This window comes from Eupeodes corollae, chromosome 3 (assembly GCF_945859685.1).
Source record: "Eupeodes corollae chromosome 3, idEupCoro1.1, whole genome shotgun sequence".
NCBI classification, from domain to species: Eukaryota; Metazoa; Arthropoda; class Insecta; order Diptera; family Syrphidae; genus Eupeodes; species Eupeodes corollae.
This window is the reverse complement of record NC_079149.1, coordinates 117,797,061-117,810,310: the sequence shown is the minus strand read 5'-3', so window position 1 is coordinate 117,810,310 and position 13,250 is coordinate 117,797,061.

Sequence of the window (13,250 nt, the reverse complement as noted above, 5' to 3'; positions counted from 1 at the left end):
AAACATAATTTTTAAACTTAAGTTTTATTTGTTTTGAAAGAAACGAAAAATTAAATTGTATTACCATTTAAAGTTAAAAAAAAAATAAAAAGTAAAGTTGTTATCAGTAAAGTTATTTATCTAAAAAATATAAACTGTAGATATTTAACAGAAACAGATAAAAAGTTGGTCACGAAAAGAAAATTCGTGTTTATAGTTTCAATAATTCTTTTGAGCTTTTTATAGTGACAAATAATTTAGTTTTGACACTTATAAGATATTATTAAAAGTTTTACAATGCCCCAATCTCTCTTTTTGTATAGGGCAGCAGTATTTTATCGCTCAAAAATTAGAGGTTTCAACCAAATAGAAGAAAACAAAAATGAAGAAGTCAGAAAAGTACAGTAGAATGGCCACTATGTATGAACTATTTAATTTTTGTTTGTATTTAATGAAATATCCCATTTTTGTATTTTTTTCGAATTTGCGAAACGCAAGTCAAGTCAAGTTAATAAAAAATGTTTAATTTCCAAAAATCCGAATCCCAAATATATTTTGTTTGATCTTGCACATAGTTTAAAAAAATTAAGTCACACGTTTCAATGGTTGCCATAAATTAAATAAAATACATTATCGGTCTCATTACAAAACAAAGTCTTAAAAATTACTTTCAAAAGCTTTTGTCTGCTACTTTTCTTTAAATTAAGGATGTTGTAAGCATAAGAGACAATAACTGAATTTTTAAAATACTGAACATAAGTTTTCAAAATCATCTAAAAAATGACTAAACAAAATTACCTTGTAAGTTAACATATCCATATGCATTGATGCTTGTTTGAACGCTTGTTGACTGTTTCACTCCAAAGACTTCATTGTTATTTTTTGACAAGTTGGTAGAACCAACAATTTGATTTGCTAAGAATAAAATTTCGTCAAAATTCAGATCTCCCGGTGTCATTTGTAACTTTATATCATCAGTTGCTAACACACACATAACAATTGGAAAAACTATCATCGTTTTCTATGGTCACCCTTTATTTATACCAAATTTCTAGCTTTAGTGATAATTTGTTTTGAAAACTCCTCATATCCAACCTCCCATGAAAATAATGGTAATAGTGGTATAATAAATACCTACTTTCTAAAAGACTTAAAATAATTTGGATAAAAGCTCAAAATTATTTTTAATGCAATTCTTAAAATAAATTTAATTATAAAATTGTGTAAATTTTTTACTCTTTAAAGATAAAAGCATGACCAAATGATCAATCAGTTATGCACATTTTGCATTTAAATTGATTTTAAGTTAAAATTTAAATTTTTATTCTTTTCTTTGAACAACCATAAATAATAATTACCTTATTGTATATTTATGATTTCAAATTTCGTTTTTTAAAAATAAACATCGACCAAAAAAGACACATTTCCTTATAAACTAAATAAACAAAGAAACTTGTTTAAGGTCTTCATGTTTTTTTTTTTAATTCTTTGTGTATATTTAAAAAACATTAATTGTTATTCACAAATTCCATCATCAAGATAAGTTTCAACAGTTTTGCATTAATTACAATCCTTTTTATATTAATCATATATCCATGCAAATTTATATTTCTTTTGCAAAAAAATATAATAAATATAAAACAAGAAACAGTCATCGGGACGCTCCGCCACGCCACCTCGGTTCTTCTTCGTGTTAATTAATTTATTAAGATTATTTTTTGCGATGTCATGTTAATGGCCCAATTTCACAATAAAATATAAGTGATCGCTTAAAACTTGGGATATCCATATGAGAGATTACTCTTGATGGTCCACAAAGAGTCACTGCTCCACCCTCTTCTTAATATAATACCAAACCAATATATGTACATCTTTACTTTGTTTTTTATTTAATGGCAGTGCCTTAAGATACATTTTGATCAAAAACAAAAAAAGAACAATATACGATCGTAAATGGTCATCTTTTGAGCACTTGCGTCACGATTTTCTTTTGGTTGCCATTAATTTACAAGTCCATCGTTCAGATTTCTACCTACCTACCTGCCTACCTTCTTACAACTGCCATCCCCATCGCATCGTCACCCACCCCAAAAAAAAGTTCAATTAAAGTTAATCTTGAGGATTTCTTTAAATGACGTCCATGAGCAATCCATAGCCTTTTTGTAAAGCAATATGGCAAAAAATGGCAAGCAACAAAAATTGACGACCATGACCCTCTTAGTACGAGTATAAGAAATCTGCTAGTGGTTTTGTTATTTTGGAACTCACGCAAGGATTAATTTTTGGGTAATGATCCAAAATACAAACAGCACATTCGCCTCCTACTCCACCTACCGCCATCGAATCGTCCGTGTCGTAGCTTGTGGTTGGCGTTGCGGTGAGACGGCCGGCGGAGAAGCGGCAGCAGTGGAGATAAGATGGCTTCGTTTTGTCAAGATGCCTCACATGAATCTTTTACACGGAGCCAATGAATGCAATAAAGTTTCTCATTGTCTGCGGCTGATGTGGAATTCTCGGGGACGATGTGTATATAGATACCGATGAAGACGAAGACGACGAGACGATGACCGTGTGGCGTGGTTTTTATACACATTTAGACTGCACTACCAAAGGGTAACACGTTACACACAACTCTATCTCATTCTGACACATGCAGGCGGTAGGCACAACAGCATCAGCCAGCAGCGTGCAGGTACGCTATACAGGCTTTCTGGAAGAATGCCATGCATAATGTCCCCCAAATTAGATAAAACTGGCGCCAATGTAATCGTCTTTTGGTTGACATTTTTTTCGTTCGTAGTTGTCATCATAGCCGCCGTCACTGGTCGGCCGGGTGGTGGTTTCTTCCCCAAGATTCTCATTGTTTTTTTTTTTTATTATTTTGTTATATATGTAGTTCGATTTTTATATTTTCTCCTCTGTTATGGTTATTTTATTCGTGGCTCATTTGTATTCATTTGTTGATAAGAAATTTGGTCGTAATTTAGTTTTTGGGATTTTGTTAAAATAATAAAAAAAAATATAAAATTAAGAGTCACATATTTGTTTCGGTTTCATGCTAACGAATTTTTTTGATAAAAAAGAAATTGATTTCTATGATATGTAAAAAAAAATCTAACGCTGATGGTCTGACATAGCCAATCTTAATTACTAGTTCTTAATTTTTATTGGATACAAACTTTGGATGAGATAAATTTGAAAGGTAATTCTGATTACATGAAGGTTTAAATACGAGTAGGGTTTGAGTTAAGAGGCGTGAAAAATACTCATAAATAACTTGGTAAATATGCGGGAATATACAACAATTTTATTGAATATTTATCTAAATAATTTCCACCTATGTGAAGTTCGAATGCCAGCTCTTTTGTTTGAAGAAAATTGTGTGCTTTATGTAAGACTCTAATTATTATAATTCACACGTTATAGGCATACATTTAAGTTAATTTTGTTTTTAAGGCTTAAGATTTGATTTCTGAAAGTTATTAACATATTCTGGGGAAAAATTATTTTCCGTTACGTCATTTTAAATAATTATAGTAAATACTTGCAATTTAAATGTATTTAATTTTGTAGGCAATTATTTGAGTTTCTGAAGAAATCATTTATTTACATTATTTGTTGTAATATATTTCATAGCACTGAGTTTTTTCGTATACAGTCAAGTTCTCTAATATAGAGCCATATGGATTAATTAATATCATTTAGGGTTGATAATCTATATCCATAAAAGTTCTAAGCTACTTAAATGATGTTCTGTAAATAAAATAATATCGATAGCGTCATAAATCCTTGTTCAATTGACTGGAATATTTAACGTAACGTTTAGAAGTGGATGATGCTTACTTTATGTGCACCTTTTTAACCTATTAAACTCTTTATATGTTGAAGCTTAACACAAAAATATTCTCTTGTGCCATATTTTGTAAGAGTTAAAAGAAACAAAGTCTATCCAAGTGGAATAAATGATTTCAGGCTTGTTCTTATCGTAGAAAATATTGATGCATCCTTCTAATTTTACCCTCCTATATATATGTACATATGTAAGTACATGCACCAAATCAACTGGAAGATGTGACTTCTTAACACTAATCTTTGCACCGTGCGCCGCAGCAGTCCCGTCCTCTTTTTGTTGTTCAACTAAGTTGACACTGGAACGGTATGTTTTATAGGGAACAATAAAAAGTAATAAAATAAAAAAAAGAATAATGTGTTTTATCCTTGGATGAGGTCAAATTGAGTTCGCTAAAATGTAGAAAATAGGAGGAAGTGGCAAAGCATGCCAAGTATGTTATGATTCGTGCCTAATCGGTCAGCAAAAATGTGCCCAAATTATATGTATATGTAGTTGAACCGTTGAAGTGTAAATTGGAGGCGAAGACGCGTATTCTTGATGGAACAACGCGCGTCCTTAAATGTATAATCGTCATCATATCATCTGTTCGGCATAATGGGACGTCCAGCTTGTTCGTTGGGTTGGTCGGTCGATCCTTTTGATAAATTACGCTCCACCGAACATCAGCTTCAGCAGTAAGTACATTTATTCTATACTATTTGAAGGAAACACCCCATTTTGAGGTCGAATTAAGGAAGGACTTTTTTTGTATTAATTTTGTTCTTGGTTTGAATGAATGAATAAGATCGTAATTGGCGACGCGTGTACTCGATTTGCAATATGTTGATGCTTTTAATGCATTAAAGCAATAATGCAATGCAACTGATTCTGTCTTTTGTTCAACATTTTTTTTTGTATATGTACGAGTACATACATATGAACACGAACAAAAGTGACACTTGCTTTAAGTTAATTTTGTTTTATTAAATTTTTGTAAGGATTACGAATATTTTGCCAACGGCTGCTGCTACTGCTGTGAGTGTTTGTATACACAGTGTACACACTTCAATTTAGGTATTAAGTGCTTATAATGGTCGATTGTTGGTTGATTAATTTAATATTAAACAATAATTGAATTCTATGCAAATCTTTAGAGTTTATCGATGAATGAGGAAAATTAAATTTAAGTTTTCACTCCTTTAAAATGAAATAGACTTGTTAATTAAGAACGACGAAGTTCTTGATTCTGACGGAATGTCGAGCTCAAAGTTTTGAGTTCATTGAACATTATGATAATAAAGAGAACGCAGAAAAGTTGGTCTGTACGTCGGATAACCTAAAAATCTTCAAATCCAGAATAATTTAATCTTGAAAACTACTATACTTATATGTTTTTTAAAATTAAAATCTAAGATGAAAAAGGTTTTTTATTTGAACTTTATACCTACTTCCACTGTGAATGTATGTACTCTAAGACCAATGATCAAACTGCAAATTTCAAAATATCTAGTGAATACAAAATTTTTATCATAGTGAAGTTCGTGGATTAACTCAAGGCTTTATTTGAAGTTAAAATTTGGTAATGGTACAATATACGATATGTTGCAAGTCAGGAGTATGAAAAAATAAACCATTTAAGATCGCTAAAGGTAAATGTTGAATCCCTTTTTCTATGTTCAATTGCACGGTTTTATAATGGTCATTAACTTAGCAAACTTCTAGCCTTAAAAGGGATATGAAAATCAGTTGAGCATTTGAAAGTTTATTGAAACCGTTTCTTAAATTTTGATGGTAGATAAGCGTTTTTTTTTATAAATAAACGTGCAAATACACAGTTTTGTGTTTTGAAATATTTTTGTTTAGTTCGTGGCCCAAAGCAATATTTTGTAGAAACCATAAATCTTTATGAAAAAGACGCTGCAAGGCGTCAATTATTTAAGTCACCACAAGTATATAATCATTACCGTTTGAATTGACTTAGGTACAAGTATGTGCATATCTTCCTTCAGCAAGTATAATATGCTACCTGTCAATGGCGCGCCGATAACTCAAAAATAAAAATAAATAACAATCAGAATGTTCGGCGACAGCGACACAGAACACAGAAGCACCCACCGTTTGTCGTAATCCAATCAAACACTATATGATGTTGACTTGAGAATTTCTGATTTTTTTTTTAAATTCTTTAAGGAAGAAAAAGATCAGAAAAAGCTTGTCAACAATTTATGTCAGTCGAAAAGTCAATTCTCTCTGCCACTAATGGGCACATTGCTTTAGGTAATAATTTAATCTTGAAAACTACTATACTTATATGTTTTTTTAAAATTAAAATCTAAGATGAAAAAGGTTTTTTATTTGAACTTCATACCTACTTCCACTGTGAATGTATGTACTCTAAGACCAATGATCAAACTGCAAATTTCAAAATATCTAGTGAATACAAAATTTTTATCATAGTGAAGTTCGTGGATTAACTCAAGGCTTTATTTGAAGTTAAAATTTGGTAATGGTACAATATACGACATGTTGCAAGTCAGGAGTATGAAAAAATAAACCATTTAAGATCGCTAAAGGTAAATGTTGAATCCCTTTTTCTATGTTCAATTGCACGGTTTTATAATGGTCATTAACTTAGCAAACTTCTAGCCTTAAAATGGATACGAAAATCAGTTGAGCACTTGAAAGTTTATTGAAACCGTTTCTTAAATTTTGATGGTAGATAAGCATTTTTTTTATAAATAAACGTGCAAATACACAGTTTTGTGTTTTGAAATATTTTTGTTTAGTTCGTGGCCCGAAGCAATATTTTGTAGAAACCATAAATCTTTATGAAAAAGACGCTGCAAGGCGTCAATTATTTAAGTCACCACAAGTATATAATCATTACGGTTTGAATTGACTTAGGTACAAGTATGTGCATATCTTCCTTCAGCAAGTATAATATGCTACCTGTCAATGGCGCGCCGATAACTCAAAAATAAAAATAAATAACAATCAGAATGTTCGGCGACAGCGACACAGAACACAGAAGCACCCACCGTTTGTCGTAATCCAATCAAACACTATATGATGTTGACTTGAGAATTTCTGATTTTTTTTTGAAATTCTTTAAGGAAGAAAAAGATCAGAAAAAGCTTGTCAACAATTTATGTCAGTCGAAAAATCAATTCTCTCTGCCACTAATGACCACATTGCTTTAGGTACCTGATTCTTCCAAACGACAAATCGAAGACGACGGCGATGACGACGAGAAGAAGGTACCTTCTATAACCATTGAATCTTTTATCGAAGTCATAATGTGGACAAACATTGGACGAACCTAACCGAGAAAAAAAACAACAAATGCCACAGGAACCTGGAATGTGGCGTTATCAGTTCAGATGCAGACGGACGACGACGACAACCACGAAGACGACGACGACTGACTCATAAGCGAATAAAATTCAAGATAGGTACAAAATGAGAAACCAAAAAGAGGCTCGACGTAGACGACGACAATGAAGTCGGTGGGTCGCATGGAATGATGATCCTTCTTGGATGCTTTGTTTCGGTTTATGACCATAGATACAGGGAGAATTACTCGTTCCCTAATGAGTACGTGGAGTAGTACCCGTGGCATGATAGTCAGTGCGTTGGACTGTCATGCAAGGGGTCTTGGGTTCAATCCCTGCCTGTGCCATCTTAATTTAAAAAAAATAATTTTCGCGGGTACTGCCTCTTTCGAGGAATTGACAAATCCTTCAAGAGTAACTCTTGTCATGAAAAAGTGCTTTTTCAAACTAGCCGTTCGGATTCGGCCTAAAATAGTAGGTCCCTTCCATTCCTGACAACAGTACTCGCACACAGGAATGGTTAAGAGTTGTAAGTCACTAGGCCCTGGTTCACAACGGATTGTTGCGCCACCCCATTTGATTTTTTTGATTGAGTGCGTGGCCAAAGGTTATATTTTAATGAAATGACGCGTTAGCAAGCAAACTTCAAAACATCAAAAACGGCAGGAGTGAGAGAGCGAATTGAAAACGCCTTGTCATGTTCGTGCAATCAGTTTAACCACACGAGGATAACTATACTCAATTGTTCGAGTAATTAACACAAATCAAAAAGTGATAAGCTTGATAATTTGTGTTTATAATTTTCAGTTTCCGAAGCTCTTTGTGGTAGCCTACTTCTAGGTTGCGAGACCCATGTTAAAAGAAAAAATTGTTGTTCCAAAAACAGTTACATGACAGTCCAACCCACTAACCATTATGTCACGTTTACTACTAACTTTTAAGGCTGATTCGCTAATTATTCTTAGTACATTAGACAAATTTCAAGGGAATCAGAAGTAGTGAATTTTATACTGTGACTTAGGACTACATCCTGCTTACCAAGAATATGAGATGGGAATATGAAAGAGATGAGCATTTCCTAAATTGCGAGTATAAGCGTTTAAAAAGATAGAACTCTAAAGATTTGCACAATTGATGCACACATAAAGGAGGCTGTGGATAAACAAGTTGTGAAAAATCTGTCTTTCTTTCAAATTCTGGAGACTTATTACCTTATAAAAGGTGACCTTGATATGGAAGAAGGATCAGGGAGTCATGCCAAGATATAGGTTTCGAATTGTAATTATGTATGCCTTCATATGGGGACCGTTCTTGAAAGTCATAGTTAAGGAGTGGATGGACAAATGTGATGTAAAGAGATCTGGCAACGTAAGGGTTTAAAAATTCCTTCGCCAAAGTTTTTAAAACCGAGTTCTGAGTTGGTTTTATAACCAATAATGGTAAAATTTCGACGTAATAATCTTCAAATTTTGGTGCCAGCTTAAAGTGGAATATGGAAGAATTTTGTAATCTAATCAATTCCATATAGTTGGAAGAAGAATTAAAAGAAGAGGGGCTAAGTGTATAAATTGAGGTACGCTGAAAGTTAAACACCCCATTTTGAGTTCGAATTAAGAAAGGACTTTTTTGTTCTTGGTTTGAATGAATGAATAAGAAAGTTACAAGAAAAGAGTAGATGAGAGCTCATCTAACAAAATAAATCAAATTAAACAAAAGAGATTAGAGCCCAAGACTAGAAATTCTTAATTGTATAAGTCTATGGGATATTTTATCAAGGTCTTTGTTAAAATCACTAGAAATAGCCTCGAACTTTGTTGTTGTCAAGCACCAACAGCGCAAAAGACAAAAATTTCACAACGCTAGCAGTTGTAGTTGTACATTTCTGAAAACTCTGTATTCTATGAGAAATGAAAGATTTGCATTATTTTGCTTCTAATTAAGTTTGTAGTATGGGACAGTTTGGCAACTGGGGAATAGTTCTTATAATACTGGTCTTATGAACTGGTCTGAAGGTTTTCCACGCTCTTTCGTTGTAGTATTTCTTCAAAATCAAGTAATACAAAATCCACTACAAAGTTTCATAACAAACTCCCATAAAAGTACCTTATTCCCACGATATTCACTTGTTTCGATAACCCCATTCAAAAATTATTATAGTTAATAATTACGCTTGCAAGTCCTCAAAGTCAACCTGTATATTAAGTCTTAAAATTACACCCTTCGGATTCCTACCATAGATATCCCCTGAGGGTGTGAATGAAGAAGTTAATCTTTTTTTTCTCACATACTGTGCATTTTTATATAAGAGCCTTCTTCTTATCCCAGCTGGCAAAAGGAAACATTAACCAATACATTACCCAATAAAAAAAGCCACTGACTTGGTTATGTCAAAGCAAAACACCCCGCTAAAAAACAGGAATAGAAGCAGCAGCAGCTGAGAAAGCATAACATCATCATCCAGCTACCGTGACGATTCGCATAAGAAACATCAGGCAGCAAAAAAAAGTGTCGATTTGGTGGTTTCCCGCTCGGTGAGACCTTAAAAAAGTCACACTCTCGCTTTTCAACTCCCAATACAACATAGATACCAAAGCGACCATCATCAACCGACCGCCGCACCGCACCACACTTAATGGGAAATTGAAAAACTTCCATAATTTGCCCATGAAAATCGCAGGCACGTGACTTCATCTACGTCAATATGTGGCCAACACGTGACCAAACAATTGAAACAATTTGGTTAGATTCCCGAAGACTTCCTTTTTCCACGAAGCGCGATGACGAAGAGGAAAAGACTGAATGTGTGCATCATAGCCACAATATCCCCCTGGGGGAGAGAGATGCGCAAACGCTTGCATAGCGGGGGAATGGCTTTTGAAATACAATAACTAATAAATAGTGTCCTTCCGTTCCAAAGGCAGTTTGATAGACTTCAGCAGCGGTAGCGCTGTTTCCCCATCACACGCACGTTCCGGACACAAATTGGTAGAATAAACAAACGTACGTCGCTCGGTCAACGATCGACTTCACATCATCAGAAGTCAAAAAGATGAATTGGTTACATGCAGAGCTACAGCTTGCAGTTGAAAGTCGAAAAAGGGTGTATCTTGCTTGAAAACTCAATGTACGTATCTATTTCTTCTTGAGAATCTGTGTCATTTTCGCCTGGGGGAAGGTATCATTATTCAACAGTCCACCACCGGGAGAGAACACCCCGGATGACTTTAACTTTCGATTTCTAGAATCCAGTCACGTGTTGAATATGTCCTTTAAGGACTCGAACTTTTATAGACTCTTGAACTTTTAAGCACACAAATAAAGAATTGCGAGAAATTAAAGTTCACATCTCAATAGCTTGAAATCACCTCAAGACGTCGTCGATATCAAAGATTGCCATTTATGTCTTCAAAGGAATTATTCTAGGAAATAAATCTAAGAATTATTTTAACCTCATTGGGAATGCAACTCGATCTTTCTGCACTCACATCTGCAGCGACAAGAAACAAGAGCCAAGTTATTTCCTCAAACGATCGTATTCGTTATCAGAACATTAATTCAATTGAAGATAGGATTTACATTTGCCAGAACAAATTTTTCATTTACGAATTTGTTTGCGATAACCGAATCTTCATTTCTTCACGAAATTAGTATACGCCAGATAAATGTGTACGAGTACATTTTGTATATGTATCTTTTAGTGATAAAGAAAACATTAAAAATAAAAATAATAATGCCGAGGACGACTACGCACAAGGCACTAAGAATGGATCCCAAAAAGCCAGCTGCATTTTGGACTTTAATTCAGGGTTATAAGAGTCGAGTATCTACATCTGCAACAAACTGATGCATATAGGAAGAACTTATAGAAGAACAACCCCTTTGAATAAAATCATTCCGTTGAGATCGGGATCAATATAAGAGAGAGTACTTTAGAGTACCTAATAAAAATACAATTTTATTTCTTGTTCTATAAGTAGGTTGAGTGTATAGTATAGATACTCAAGAGTTTATGTATTTTTCCTTACCACAAGGACAGCACTTCAACTCAACTTCAATTCAAAACCAAATTCAAGCATCGTCGACCACGGATACGAAAACCGAACCTAACCAAGGCGACGACGACGACGATAGAATGGACGATGGACGACTGACGACACGCTTCCTATGATATTGGTTAAGAGAAGCCGTCCAGCTGGCGCTAACTATAATATAATAGGCTCAAATTTCGTTGACAAGGCAGTTTGGCAAATGTCCTGATGCGTCTTTCTGTCCATTCGTCCTATCGTCTGCATCCGCATCACGTCTCTCTTATGTCTGCGGAAGGTGGGTCAACCACTTGAAAAATTATATTTTGGTTCGCGGATCCTTGTTTTTGTCACTTGCAATTTGAGAGTCCTTTTCATTTGAAATATATTCCAAACAGATGACCTTTAAGATTGAATCTTTTATTCTCAAATTACAAACATATTCTACTCGTATATGTATCAGTCACAGTCTCATCACAATCAGTGGGTTGACAGAGTAAATGTTCTTGTTTATGTTTTTGAAAATTGAAAACAAATCAGTTTTCTATTTTCATTTATTGGATTTTTGGAATACGCATAGTTTGGAGTGAATGAATTCTTCAGGAAGGCAGGGATATGAAATTGCTTCTGTTATTTTGGTGATCTTTTAACATGAAAGCAATTAGGAAATAGGAAGGATCACCGAAAAATTTGTTGATAACGCCCTTAGATTTGGATTTATTTCTACTTCTAGTTTCATTTCACAGAGGAGTGATAAAGAGATTGTAGAAATAAGACAGCTGATGACTTGCGGTGTTTTCAATTTCATTGGAATTGTAAAAATGCTGATAAAGTTTAAATTTCATGTTTAACCACAAAAGTTAACTCAATCTAAGATCTTGTTTGGCAGTAATGGTACGAATGGAGGAACCCACAATTTTATGTCCAACAAAATAGTCTCTTGAATTACTCTTGGATGATTTGGCAATTTCTCACAAGAGAAAATGTCCCGTTTAAAAATTAAATGGTACGTTAGTCTTACTGAGTTCTTTCGTGTATACTTGGCTCTTAATTAATTGAATTAAACTTCGGAACGTTGGTTTTTTACTTTGAACGTTCCTTATTTTTTTTATATATTCCCAAACATTTAAAACACTAAAGAAACTTATAAAATGTTATAATTTGTATTGAAATTTGTTCAAAAATCTTTTCATTTTGTAAAAATATGTTCTTCCGATTTTCCTATACTTACTAACTTACTTAAGGTGGCACTACAGTCCGGGGTGGAGCTGGGCCTCAACCAACATGCGTCTCCAGCCAGCCTAGCTATCTAAGCCGTTGGACTTTAATTCTGTTAACTAAGTCAGTGCCGCTGTACAGCCCATACAGTTCGTCGTTATATCTTCTACTCCATTCTCCATCTGTGCATACGGGACCAAAAACAACCCGAAGAATTTTTCTCTCGAATCATCCTAAGACATTCTCATTTTTCTTTGACGGGGTTTAGGCTTCAGCGCCATAAATGAGAACCGGGATGATGAGTGTTTTATAGATGGTGATTTTAGATGCTCGAGAGATGACTTTACTGCTCAGTTGCCTTATTCTTCGGTTTATTTCAGCGCTGGTTGTCATTGTCTATGATTATAGCGGTGCCTAGGTAGACAAAGTCCTTAACTAAACTGAAAAACGCATAACGCGAATCGGCTAAAAACCTTGATTTCCAAATGTACTGTCAATCGACCAAATCGGGAGACCCACATTTTTCGACTTCTCTACCATCGTAATTTCACGTTTGATTAAAATCTCGAGTTGGAAAGCAATTTTAACGAAAGCAATACTTACCATAATAGTATCCGTGACTCGATAGTTAGTGCGTAGGACTGTCATGCCAGAGGACTTGGGTTAAGTTCCTACCTGTGCCATCTAAAGTTTTTCCTAAAAATTTTCAGAATTTTCAAATTTTAGAGTCTTAAAGTAACAATGGAAAATAATACTTTTTCCAAAATGACGTAGTTTCAATTGCCAAAATGTTTTTCCTTGAATTATTCTTTTTCTTTAGATCCTATTGATGTCATCATGTCAACTTTTGGTATTTACCCCTTA